Genomic DNA, 14,548 nt, shown 5'->3' on the forward strand with positions numbered 1-14,548 from the left:
AACAGCAGGTTACGAAATGACTAAGCCAATGATGTGTTTTTTTCAGCAAAAGAAATGCTTTGAATTCTTAACAGAAAGCTCTGAAATATGTTCTTTTGTGAAGGAAGAGAAAGGGGAGAAAGGGCTTAAGAGAGGGAAAAGAGAAATCAAAGCTTGTCTAGCAGGAAACATTTTCTCTCCTGATATTTGCAATAAAAGCAGCCACACTTTTTGCCTTTAAAATAAAGCTGTCATTCTTGATGTGGGTGTGAAAGGCAAGTTATTATCGTTTCTACGGGAACATAATCTATGGAAGGCAGAATCAACAACATAGCTTGGACTCTTACAAGGAGGTGCAATGGGGAGTCACATACTGCCCACAAGTATTCTTTTGTGTGGTAATCAGTTGATGGACGAAGCCTTATCTTCCACGCAGACATCCACGAGTCCAGATCAAAATCCCTGAAGGTATACAAACTCTCCCTTTCAAGCTCTGAAGCAGCATTTCTTAACCTCAGCAACTTTAAGATGTGTTGACTTCGACTCCCAGAGTTCCCCAGCCAAAGATTAGACTGGCCGCCCACTTTGATGCTCTTTCACAAGACCCTAAAGATCTGACTGCGGAATTCTGGGAGTTAAAGTCCACACATTTTAAAGCTGAGAAGCACCGTTCTGGAGGATTCCAGGTATGGTGTATAAGGAAACCTGCCACAGATTTCATTTTTATTTATTTAGAGAATTTATTTGGCTGCCCATTCACTTTCAGTGACTCTGGTTGTCTTACAAAAAATAAAAACCCAATAGACAAACAGTAAAAACAAACCCTCACCCTCCCACCCTGGAGACAGCAAGCAATCAAATAAGCTAGTTGATGTACTCTACGCCACTCTGCGTTCTCCAGGCCCATTGGCAAAACCAGGACTTTAGGGTCTTGTGAAAGACCATCAAAGTGGGCAGGGGCAGTCTAATCTCTGTGTGAGACAATGTGCCAAAGGGAGAGAGCCAATGTGGAGAAGGCCCTTTTTCTGGCTTCGGCACTTGGAACAGGAGACCCACAATGCTCCCTGCCTCCTTGCTCTGGTGGGTCAAGTGGATGTAACAGGGAAGAGGTGTCCTTCAGATAATGGATATGACCTTGTGAGATTTTCTAAAAAAGCTAATACGATCTTTGGTTGTATAAACAGAGGCACAGAATCAAAATCATGTGAGGTATTAGTACCACTTTATAAATCCTTAATAAAGCCACACCTGGAATATTGCTGTCATGGTTCCGATTAATGAGATACATCAAAGAACACTGCATGACTATTTATTCTAAAAAAGTCTATAATAATGAGAACGGAGCATCAGCACTCATAGATGGATGCCAGAATCTGAATTCTCCTCCCCTTGACACATCATATCCTACAGAATCTCCCTCCCTTAATTACATGTCATGAATCACATTCACCAATTAGTTTAACACACAAAGTTTCAATTCCCTTCTGAAGCGCGCTATCTCTTCTCAAAACATCTGGGTTGAATTCCTCCCGCGCTTTAGTGATTCAAAGCCAAACAGTTAAAGCAAAAGGCTGCCTCTTATATTGTCAGTGCAAAAATATGTCAATGTTTGCAGCATTGACAACTTCATTCAGTTTTGATCACCCCATTACAAAAGAGATGTTGAGAGTTTGGAAAAAGTGCAAAGAAGAGCAACTAAGATGATTAAAGGCATGGAGAATAAAACTTATGAAGAACGGCTGCAGGATTTGGGTTTGGCTAGTCAAAAGAAAAGTAGGACTAGGGGGTGACATAATAGCAGTATTCCAGTATTGAAGGGGCTGCCACAAAGAGGAGGTGGTCAACTTATTTTCCAAAGCACCAGAAGGCAGGACAAGAAGCAATGGATGGAAACTAATCAAAGAGAGAAGCAACCTGGAATTAAAGAGAAATTTCCTAACGGTGAGAACAACAGCTTGCCTCCAGAAGTTGTGGGTGCTTTATCACTGGAGGTTTTAAAGAAAAGACTAGATAGCCACTTGTCTGAAATGATATAAAGCACGGGTGTCAAACCTGCCATGTGATGTGATGTGTCGCAATGTATTGCGAATCCTTTTGCACTGCTGGCAATGGGATGGGCATGGCTTCGGTATGATGAAACCGGCCCGCGGATTGGCATTTTGACACCTCTGCTATAGAGCTTCCTGCTTGAGCAGGGGTTTGGACTAGAAGACCTCCAAGGTCCCTTCCTGATTGATTGATTGATTGATTGATTGATTGATTGATTGATCTACCGTAATCCACTATGGCACAATTCAGTCTCTGCATCATTTCTTTTCTGAAAAAGGATTCCTGGGGTGATACACAAAGATGTATTTTAGGAGAGAAATTTATTTTACATTTATTCCAAATTCTAAGAATGCCGGGCCTAACAAAACCGCTCTTGAAGGCTGCATTCATTTCCTTTTAATTTTTTTTTAAAGAAGCACACCAGAAAGACATTCCAGAAGCTGATCCCAAGTCTTGACTCTGTCGCTCAGATCTTTCTGTTCGGAACATGCTCTTCGAGTGCCAGTCTTTTTTTTCCCCTGCCCCCGCTTCCCCTGCCCTCAATTGCCCTTTGAGGAGCCGACAAGCTTGGCCCAGGCATATCAGGATGAGCCCTGATTGTCTGCTGATAATCCTCCAAAGCAAGTGTTTGCCATCGTGCCATTTGCTCTTTGAAGTTTTGTTGGCAGATAACAGAAGGTACAAGGAAATCACTGCGGCCGTTGCTCTCACAGCAGATTTACAATCTGACCCCGAGTGTGCATTTCGGCAGCTGAATCAATGGGATTTACTTCCCGAAAGAAAGTGCATCAGATTGCAACCACAATCTTAGATCAATGATGGACAGGCCTTTAAAGACACATGTAAGGACGTGTAACAGTTGATCCTCTGACGGCTTGTCTCCTTTGCCTTCTCTCGGAAAAGGTTCCTACGATGTGTGCTGAGTTTTGTTTTGTTTTTTTAGATCTTTCAGCACTAATCCTAACAGGCAGTTCTAAATTGCAAATTATTCTTGCTTGGGGCAAGATTTCTTGCCATTTCCCCAAGCAATGGGCTCCCTTCTTCATTTGTGGCTACAAAACCAGATTCGTTGCATATGCCAGAGGTGACTCTGAACATTCAATATTACTATTTTTTGTGTGTGCAGCAGCGTGATTATATCAGTGTTGCTATTTCCTTCCAAATATAAAGTTGAAAGGGATCTCAAAGGTCATGTAACCCAATCAGTCCTGAGATACTATAGGAAACTCGGCTACTGCAATACTCCTTGGCAATTCAATTTCTTTATATATATATAGACAGAGAGAGGAGGGGGTAATTATTGGTGTAATCCAAATGTAAAGAGCTTTCTCAAACAGTTACCCTTCCTTCACAGGTTCAATAAAACCTATTTCCTATGTCTAATAATTTGGGCTTTTGCTTTATGGTCCGTCATATGCGTATATGCAGTTCTATTTTTTTAATTTCTATTTACATTTCTGTTCTATGGTGTTCTGTCCTGTCATATCCTATTCCATTTCCATTCCACTCCACTCCACTCCACTGACACATTACATTGCTCCTGAGAGGACTTAGTGCCTTATCTTTGGTAATGCTAGCTTTGAACTAAGCTACTATATGTAAGAAAAGACTATACATCTACAAAAACACACATGATCAAAGATAAAATCTCTCCAGAATGTATATGGCTCAATGATAAAAGAGAAGAAAAGTGACATTGCCATAGGTGTACATTACAGGCCATCCAACCAATCAGAAGAAATAGATGAACTCTTTGCCAACCAGTTAACAAATGTATGTAGGAAGCACACCACAGTAGTAATGGGAAACTTCAACTATCCATATATCCACTAGGAGACAAACTCTCCAGCAAGCGGGAGATCAAACAGACTCCTAACAAAGACAACAACTTTGTCACCCAAAAGGTAGAGAGGGAACTAAACATAAAGTTATACTGGACTTAATTCTTACTAATAGAGAAGTAGTGATAGAGGGGGTTGAAGTTGCCAGAACCTTGGGTGAAAGTGACCACGTCATACTACAATTTAATATAATGCAAACACTAGCAACAGAAAACAATCCAACCAGTGTCTTAAACTTCAAAAGGTCTGACTTTAACAAACTCAAGAGAGAACCTACAAAAGATACCATGGATGAAAATCCTAAAGGGGAAAACAACCCCAAGAAGCATGGGAAACTCTGAAAAGTGTGATCATAAAAGCCCAAACCAGCACAATACCACTGAAAAAGAAAAACAAGAAATCAAAGAAGAAACCAACATGGCTGCACCAAGATCTCTCTAACAAACTGAAAGGACAAATAGAAATACAAAAAAATGGAAAAAGGGGCACATAACTAAGGCCGATTATCAGCAGACAGCCAGAACATGCAAAGATGAAATCAGGAAAACAAAGGCTCAGAATGAAGAAAGACTTGGAACAAAAATCAAAGATAATAAAAAAAGTTTCTTCCAACATATTAACAACAAGAAAAAAGTCAAGGAAACTAAAGAGAGAAGATGGTAAGGAAATAACAGGCAACAGGGAGAAAGCAGAGCTGCTTAACACATACTTTGCATCAGTCTTCATACAAAAAGAAACTATAGCCCAACATACCAAAAAAACCCACTGCAAAAGACAAACTAGAAACAAAAAATTAAAATAAGCGAATATAAATCACTGGGACCTGACAGATTGCATTCCAGAATTCTGAAGGAGCTGGCAGATGTTATCTCAGAACCATTGCACCACCTCTTTCATAAATCCTGGAGCACTGGGGAATTACCTGAGGATTGGAAAAGGGCTGATGTGGTTCCCATCTTTAAGAAAGGGGAAAAAATGGACCCAGGAAAATACAGACCAATCAGTTTAACATCAATACCTCGGAAGATCCTAGAAAAGATAATCAAAAAACAGATCTGCAAACAACTAGAAGCAAACATAACTAGTAGCCAGCACAGGTATGTTAAAAACAGATCATGCCAAATCAATCTTATTTCATTCTTCGACAAAGTGACTAAACTAGTAGACCAGCAAAATGCTGTGGGTGTAGTATACTTAGATTTCAGTAAGGCATTTGATAAAGTAGACCACAACCTACTCCTTGGTAAGCTAGAAAAAGATGGAATAAACAACATCACAACCAGATGGATCTGTAGCTGGCTGGCAAACCATACTCAATGAGTAGTCCTTAACGGCACTACATCCACATGGAGAGAAGTAAGCAGTGGGTACCACAAGGTTCTGTCTTAGGCCCAGTATTCTTCAATATCTTCATCAATGACTTAAATGAGGGAATTGAAGGGGAACTCATCAAATATGAAGATGACACAAAACTGGCAGGAGTAGCCAATACCCCAGAAGACAAACTCAGAATCCAAAAAGATCTTGACAGACTTGAACAATGGGCCCTATCCAACAAAATGAGTTTCAATGTGAAGAAAAGCAGTTTTACATTTAGGCAGAAAAGTCAAAGGTACAAGTACAGATTGGGCAAGATCTGGCTTAAAAACAGTAACTGTGACTATTTATTATAAAAACCTACAACTAGAAATGGTGGAACCTTTAAAGGAGCTATTTAGAACTATTCAATCTGGAGAAGTGCCTCCATTCTGGAAAACAGCTTTTATAACGTTGGTTCCAAAGGAAGATCAAGATCTTACCCAATCCAAAAATTACAGACCAATATTGCTTTTAAATATTGATTATAAGATATTTGCAAAAAAATTAGCAAATAGATTAATGCAGGTTATGCAGCAAATGATTCATAGTGATCAAACAGGATTTGTAAGTGGTAGACAAATGAAACAATGTGAGACATATTGTAAATTTATGAGAATATTTGGAAAGAAATAATCAAGTCCCTGCAGCGCTGATTTTTCTGGACACCGAAAAGGCATTTGATCAATTGAATTGGCGATTCTTATTAAAAGTTTTAGAGAAGATGGAGTTTGGGGATAAGTTTTTACAATCAATCAGGGCAATATATCAGAAACAAACAGCTCAAATAATAATCAATGGTAGCTTAACAGATACTTGCAAACTTGAAAAAAGGTACAAGACAGGGATGTCCGTTGTCACCATTGCTGTTTGTTTTAACATTGGGAATATTATTGATTAAGATATGTGATTCAAATAAAATAAATGGAATTAAAATAAAACATCAAGATTATAGATTAAGAGCGTTTGCGGACGACTTGGTTATTACATTAAGTCAACCGACTCAATCGGTTATAGATTTAATGGAGATAATTTTGCAATATGGACAAGTTTCGGGATTTAAGATAAATAGGCAAGAAACTAAAATACTGTCTAAAAATATGACCATAGAACAAAAAGAATTCCAAGAAAAATTAACGGGATTGGAAATAGTTAAAAAGATTAAATATTTGGGGGTATATATTACAGCTTCAAATGTGAAATTATACAAAAATAATTATGAGTTGTTATGGCTAAAAACACAAAAAGAGTTAGATAGTTGGAGAAAACTACAATTGTCTTTATTGGGAAGAATTGCAGCAGTGAAACGGAATGTTTTGCCAAAATTTTTATTTTTGTTTCAAATGATACCTATACTTAAAAAAGATTTAAATTTGGAAGAATGGCAGAAAGGTATTAATAAATTTATTTGGGCAGGGAAAAGACCGAGGGTAAAACTCAAGATAATGCAAGATGTACGTGAAAGAGGTGGTCTTAAAATGCCCAATTTTAAATTATATTATGATGCTGCGGCTTTATCGACAATTAGTAAATGGTTTAATTTAACAGAAGAAAGAATATTGAATATTGAGGGATGTGATTTATTATATGGCTGGCATGCATATTTATTGTATGATAAGAAGATGGATAATGTCTTTAAGACACATATATTAAGGTATGCCCTGTTGCGAGTCTGGAAAAAATATCTATATAAGTTAAATTATAAAATACCACTTTGGGCAATACCTAAACATGCGATACAGAATATAAGTTTGGGATTTAAACATGATGTGACTTCATATAAAGAAATTCTTAGATTGGAAAGGAATGTATGGCAACTAAAGCCATTTAATATTTTAAAAGAAGAAAAGATAGTACAAACTTGGTTTCAGTATGGGCAGATACAAGCTAGATGGAAAGAAGATCGGAAAATTGGTATTACAACAACTGATGAAAATTTGGTAAAACAAATTAGAGATCAAAGTCAAGTGCATATAAGAAGTATATATAATGCATTGATAGAAATAGATTCAGAAACAGAACTTGTTAAAGATTGTATAATAAAATGGGCCCAGAATTTTCAGGAGCCAATAATGGATACTTGGGAAAAAGTCTGGGTCAGGAATGTAAAATTTACACAGGCACAAAATTTAAGAGAGAACTTTTATAAAATGTTTTATAGATGGCATTTAGATCCTAAAAAAATTAGCATGTATGTATCTAAATAATCAACCTAAATGTTGTAGGTGTGGTTGTGATGATGCAACGTACTATCATATATGGTGGACTTGCAAAAAAGTTAAAGCTTTTTGGATTAAAATTTGGTGGAATATGCAGAAGATATTTAAGAAAAAGATAAGGTTTTCTCCGCAGCTATTTCTGTTGGGTATTATTACAGATTGTACTGTTATAGAAACTAAATTGATGTTGAATTTAATAACGGCAGCAAGACTTTTGGTATCGCAATATTGGAAGAAAGAGGATCTGCCTACTATAGAAGAGTGGACTCTAAAAGTTTCGAACCTAGCAGAAATGGCAAAAGTTTCAGCATATTTGAAAGATCAGTCGCAACAAAGATACATTTCGGAATGGAGAAGATGGATTGATTACATTCAGAATAAATATGGGACTAAAAAGTTTCATTTAGCATATGAATGAGTATTAGAATTTAATAAGATGCATTGTTATTTAGCTATGTTTAATGGGAGTTAAAGTGCGATAGGATTTCAAGTGTATTTATAGATAGTTAGCATATTTTAGCTCAAGCTTGTTAGATGCAATACCCTGTATTCAGCTCTGGGAAGTCGGGGGGGAGGGGGAGGAAAGGCTGGGTTTATGGGGAGGGGGTTCAATATATGTTTGAAATGTACTGTAAAACTTTTTAATAAAAAAACCACCAGTAACTGTGAGAGGGACCTTGGAGTCCTAGTGGACGATCACTTGAACATGAGCCAGCAGTGTGCAGCAGCAACCAAATAAGCTAATACAATCCTGGGTTGTATAAACAGAGGCATAGAATCAAGATCACGCAAAGTATTAGTACCGCTTTATAAAACCCTAGTAAGACCACACCTGGAATACTGCAGCCAATTTTGGTCGCCATATCACAAAAAAGATGTTGAGAGTTTGGAAAAATTTTAGAGAAGAGCAACTAAGATGATGAAAGGCCTGGAGACTAAAACATACAAAGAACGGCTGCAGGACTTGGGTTTGGCTAGTCTAAAAAAAAAGAAGAAATAGGGGAGACATGATAGCAGTATTCCAGTATTTGAGGGGCTGCCACAAATAAAAGGGGGCCACATTATTCATCAAAGTACCAGAAGGCAGGACAAGAAACAATGGTTGGAAACTGATCAAAGAGAGAAGCAACCTGGAATTAAGGAGAAACTTCCTAACAGTGAGGACAATTAACCAGTGGAACAGTTTGCCTCCAGAAATTGTGGGTGCTCCATCACCGGAGATTTTTAAGAGGAGGCTAGACAGTCACTTGTCTGAGATTTTGTAAGTCCTCCTACTTGAACAGGGGCACTAGAAGACCTCCAAGGTCCCTTCCAGCTTCTATTCTATTCTATTCTATTCTATTCTATTCTATTCTATTCTATTCTATTCTATTCTATTCTATTCTATTCTATTCCTAAAAATTAGCTACTGAACTGTTGATTGGGAGTTGTATGCAGAAAGCACGCATAGTTCAAGTGCCAGCATTTCCACGGAGAGCTGCAAAAATACAGGGAGTCTTTGACTTATAACTATAATAGAACCTGCCCATTTTGATTGTAAGTCATGATGGTTGTAAAGCAGGTCATCATGTGACCAACCCAGTTTTACGACCTTGTGATATTAAGCAAATCACCATGGTCACTAAGTGAACGTGCAGTCATTGAGCAAGCACTGTGTCATTAAGAAAATCTGTTTGTTCTGTCTGGGATGGTTTTATCGGAAATTGGAAGTAAAAGGGGGCTTTTGGCAAAAACATTTATTTATTAATTAGATTTCTATACCGTCCTATTCCCGAAGGACTCAGGGCGGTTTACAGGGCAAAGTTAAAAACAGTTAAAACAGTACAAAGGTTAAGATAAAGTTAAAATTAAAATAGGATTAAATAACAATAGCCCAAATTTAAAATTTAAATTTAAAATTTAAAAATTTAAAACCCCTCAGTCCAGGCCAGATAAATCAACCAACCAGGTTTTTAGGTCCCGGCGGAACAAACGAAGGTCGGGGGCGGTCCGGAGTTCCACAGGCAGGTCGTTCCACAGGGCAGGTGAGCCCACAGAGAACGCCCTCCCCCGGGGGATCACCCGGCGGCACTCATTGACCGGCGGCACCCTAAGGAGGCCCTCCCTGTGGGAGCGCACAGGACGATGGGAGATTGATGCTGGCAGCAGGTGCTCCCTAAGATAACATTGTATATTGTTGTCATGTGATTGCGGGACACCGCAGTCATAAATGCAGTCACAGAACCATAGAAAGGGGGAGGAGCCTGGGTCATAACTAACTTTTTAAGAATCTGTCGTAACTTCAAATGGTCACTAAGCGACCAGTCGTAAGTTGAGGACTATCTGTAACCAAAATTCTGCAGAAATGAGGAAGCTTCTTATATTTCTCATAAGTTTGTTATAATTCAGCATAAGTTAGGTCACAGGTCTGCAACCCGCGGCTCCGGAGCCGCATGCGGCTCTTTCAGCCATCTCCTGCAGCTCCCAGTCCTCTGCCATGTGCAGTCCAAAAAAAAAAAAAGTGGGACTAAAAAAGTTCAACCAATCAATTCAAATATGCAGGGTAGGTGCATATTTCGCCTTGGCTCCACTCTTCAATCAAACCCTGTTCTGCGCATGTGTGCATGTACGCGCATGCGCACACATTTTTTTGCGGCTCCCAGTTTTTCCTTTTGTGAGGGAACCGGTTCCGAGTGGCTCTTTCACTGTTTCAGGTTGCTGACCCCTGAGTTAGGTAATACTAGCTTGACTGGGTCTGATCCTCTACAAGAAAAGTCTTTTATGTTGAGCTGCTCAGAGTCGCTTTGAATTATGCGATGGGTAGCAACTAAATTTAATAATAAATAAACATTATGACTGAAGAATGTCCAAAACTAGAGACATAATAAATATAAATTATCAGCATTTTTATTGCTTCACTGGAGACACTCATTTCCTTGCATCTGCTCTTCATGAATCTCTTAATTTTTGATGGCGGGAGTGACCAGTTGAAAAAAGGAACACACCAACCTGCTGGGTTCCACTTTGTAATTAATTGGTTCTTTGAATTAATTGCAGGTTACACTTCATAATTAATTCAGAGACCAATGTGGAATCCAATTTAATTACAGGTAAGCTCAAACATCTCAGCGAAGTAATCAGGCTACCAATATTCCATTCACAGAATACTATATTTACACATGATGTCCACTAAGGTTGCTTTTCACCACAAACATTCAAAGGAGATTTTGATAAGCCCCAAGGTTATAGGTCAGTGACAGTGTGTTCCTTCTTTGACATTGTAATCCACTCTTTCCCAGCTTGAGGACCTCTAGATGTGTTAGGCTTCTTTTGTGATATTTTCTGCACAGAACAGCTAATGATTTTTCTGGCTGGGGATTATAAAAAGCGAAACCCATGCATTTGGAGGGCAACACAAGGAGAAGAATGCTATAATGGTAGAATGTGGGGGTTTATGAGCGCCCCCAAATTACTTACTTAACCCTCACTTAGTCCTCACTTACCAATGGCAATTGGGACCAAAAACTCTCCTGGTAAGCAAAAGTCATAAGGCACGATGTCACACGGTATGCAGATTTATGACAGTGTCCTAGCAGTCCCAGCTGCCCTTGTTTGGTGAATCTGACATGGCTGCAGTGTTCCACAGTCATGTGATTGTCATTTGGGATCTCCTGCCAGTTTTCCAAATTGACTTTGCTTGTCGGAAGCTGGCAGTGAAGGTCACACATGGGCATCATGTGGCCAATGGGACATAGCAATGTCATTATTCTGAATATTGTGCACAAATGATCACGTGACTTCAAGGACATTACGACTGTTGCAATTATGAGCACCAATTGTAAGTCTCCCTTGTTCAGCACTATTGTAATGTTGAACGGTTGATGTATGAGAGGACGTTAAACGAGGATTACTTGTGTATCTCAAGTGCTACTGTAGCAGGTCTGTTCTGAAGGGTTTTGCATGGATTCAATCAATATTAATACCATTATAAAAGAAAACTTAAACATAGCGAAGACTATCCCAATCTTGAATCCATGTTAGAGGCTGGACTTGATTACATTTTGGAGTTGTTGTGTTCATGTTTTACAAGCTGTATTTTTCTTGTTTGTCACAGTGGAACATGGGATACTTGCCTTGGCTGTGATCCAGCAAAACCTCTTGAAAAATGCTCACTATTCATGATAATTAGGAACATAACTCTATCTGACCGAACCCATGTTTTTCTTGATTATTTTTTATCACTTTTTTCGAAAGGACCCAAGTGATGCAGCACACAAAAAAAGGCCGGCTCTACTATATAACACTTAAAAACATTTTAAACCCAGCACAATCTAAATGTTCATGTAATCCAGTGAAAAACTTCAGATCTTGTTTGGGTTTCTTCAAAGACCTGAGGGTGAACTCTGCAAACTGAATGGGTCCGGGATACCTCGAGGACCACCTTCTGCCGGCGTCAACTCCCCTCCGCCCTGTGCGTGCCCACAGAGAGGGCCTCCTCAGGGTGCCTCCAGTCAGGGAATGTCGACTGGTGGCCCCCAGGGGGAGGGCCTTCTCTGTGGGTGCTCCGGCATTATGGAACCAACTGCCGGTTGAGCTCCGGATGGCATCGGACCTTCGATCCTTCCGTCGCGGGCTGAAGACCCATTTATTTGAATTAGCTGGCCTGGCCTGAAAATTTTATTAAAATTTTATTTTAATTGGTTTTTATTGTTCTATCATTGTTGTATTTTAATTGGGCATTGGTTTAATTTTCTTTTAATTTTTGTACTGCTATTTATATATGCCCTGTGAACCGCCCTGAGTCCCTTGGGAGAAGGGCGGTATAGAAATCAAATAAAATAAAAATAAAATATATGTTTTTATCCATTTCTCTCTTAGCCCGTTTTATCATTTACTTCTCTTCTTCGATTACACATCAACAAAAGTTTACCCATTTTTGCAACCACATTATAATAATCATTTGTACATAGCTCATTTTCAAATTCCCATCTTGTGTTGTTGGTTTAGTCATCTTTCATTTCAGATTATCTTTCATTTAATTGGGCACATGTAAATCATTGAAAATTAAATCTTCTGCAGACAATTATTCTCTTGACTTCATCTTAAGTTGTCCAAGTTCCTGTACTAAAAAAATCTTAGTATGATTTGTTATAACCACTTCACTTTGCTCGCTGTCTCTTTTCTATAAGATAGTTCTTGTGCTGGATGAACAAAGGTATCATCAGGAACAATCCGAGCTTGTATTAATTCCACAGTCTTAATAGGACGCTTGTTATTTCATACTGACAGAATTATGCATTTCATAATTGAAGCATAATTGCATGCATAATTGAAGCTACATCTTCACTTTCCTGCATATATTCATCTCCATTCTACAAGATCTGATCACCACCATTTACTGTAGATCCAATTAAATCCTTCTTTCTCTTCATTTCGCCTGCACATATTTTATTTTTATTTATTTTATTTTTATTTTAATTCCATTTATATCCCGCCCTTCTCCGAAGACTCAGGGCGGCTTACAAGCTTAGCTCCTTCCTTCCTTCCCTTCCCTTCCCTCCCCATTTACATTCCACATTCGTAAGTTTCCATATGTCATGTGGTCATCAGATAGACCTTTATTGTCCAGGATGATTTTAATAGAATAGACAGCATTCTTGTGCCACATGCAGCATTTCCTACTGACAGGAAGGACAATTCTCCTGATCTTCGGCACATTTTGGCCAGTATACCCCAAACACAAGCTCAGATTTACCCCACACCCAACTACAGTGAGTCCTCAACTTACGACTGCAATTGAGCCCAAAATTTCTGCTGTTAAGTAAGACATTTGTTAAGTGAGTTTTGCCCCATTTTATGACCTTTCTTACCAGAGTTGGTAAGGGTCTCAAAAGGGGATCATACAACTTTGGAACACAGTAATGGTCATAAATTTGAACCAGCTGCCAAGTGTCTGAATTTTGATCACATGATCATGGGGATGCTGCAAAGGTTGTAACTGTGAAAAATGGTCATAAGTCATATTTTTCAGTGCCATTGTAACTGCGAATGGTCACTAAACGAACTGTTGTAAGTCAAGGACTACTTGTATGTATGCTTGAATCTCTAATCCAGAAACTACCAGGCAAGCCAATACAGTTAGTTCTCAATTTACAGCCCAAACTTTTTGTTGCCGAGTGAAACATTTGTTAAGTGAATTTTGCCCTTTTAAGATCTTTCTTGCCACAGTTGTTAAGTGAACCACTGCAGTTGTTAAATTAGTAACATGGTTGTTAAGTGAATCTGGTTTTTCCATTGACTTTACAAGTCGCAAAAGGTGATCACATGACCCCAGGACACTGCAACGGTCATAAATGTGAGCTAGGGATGACATCATGGCGGTATTCCAATATCTCAGGGGCTACCACAAAGAAGAGGGAGTTAAGCTATTCTCCAAAGCACCTGAAGGCAGGACAAGAAGCAACGGATGGAAACTAGTCAAGGAGAGAAGCAACCTAGAACTAAGGAGAAACTTCCTGACAGTTAGAACAATTAACCAATGGAATAACCTGCCTCCAGAAGCGGTGAATGCTCCAACCCTGGAAGTTTTTAAGAAGAGACTGGACAGCCATTTGTCTGAAATGGCATAGGGCAGACATGTCAAACACAAGGCCCGGGGGCTGGATCCGGCCCGCAAAGTGGTTTCATGTGGCCCCCGAAGCCATCCTGGAAACAGTAAGAGAACGTCCCCCACTGCCTTGGCCTTGGCCCAGGCTGGCCAGGAGCCAATGTACAATATCGTGGTGGTCATCTATGCTGAAATACATTCAGTCTTAGCTCCACAAGGCCGTCTGGAAACAGCGAAGGACTGGCCCATGCCGTATTGGCACTACCGCCTGGGCGCACACTGGTGAGGTATCACCTTTTGTGAGGAATGAAGAAATGCACCATTGCCTGGAAGTAGCCAGCACATGGCCCTGCCTACTTCGGGCAGGCTAGGGGCTGGGCAGTGTTGCACTTCTCTTCAGATTCATGCCACCCGGCTCAGCCTCTCGGCACTGTGTGGAGAACGCCCTGCTGCCTGCCAAAATTGGGCAGGCTGGGGGCTGGGCAGCATTGCGCAGGTAACATCGACTCTCACGCTGC

The sequence above is a fragment of the Vipera ursinii genome (genome assembly GCF_947247035.1).
Source record: "Vipera ursinii genome assembly, chromosome: 1".
Lineage (NCBI taxonomy): Eukaryota > Metazoa > Chordata > Lepidosauria > Squamata > Viperidae > Vipera > Vipera ursinii.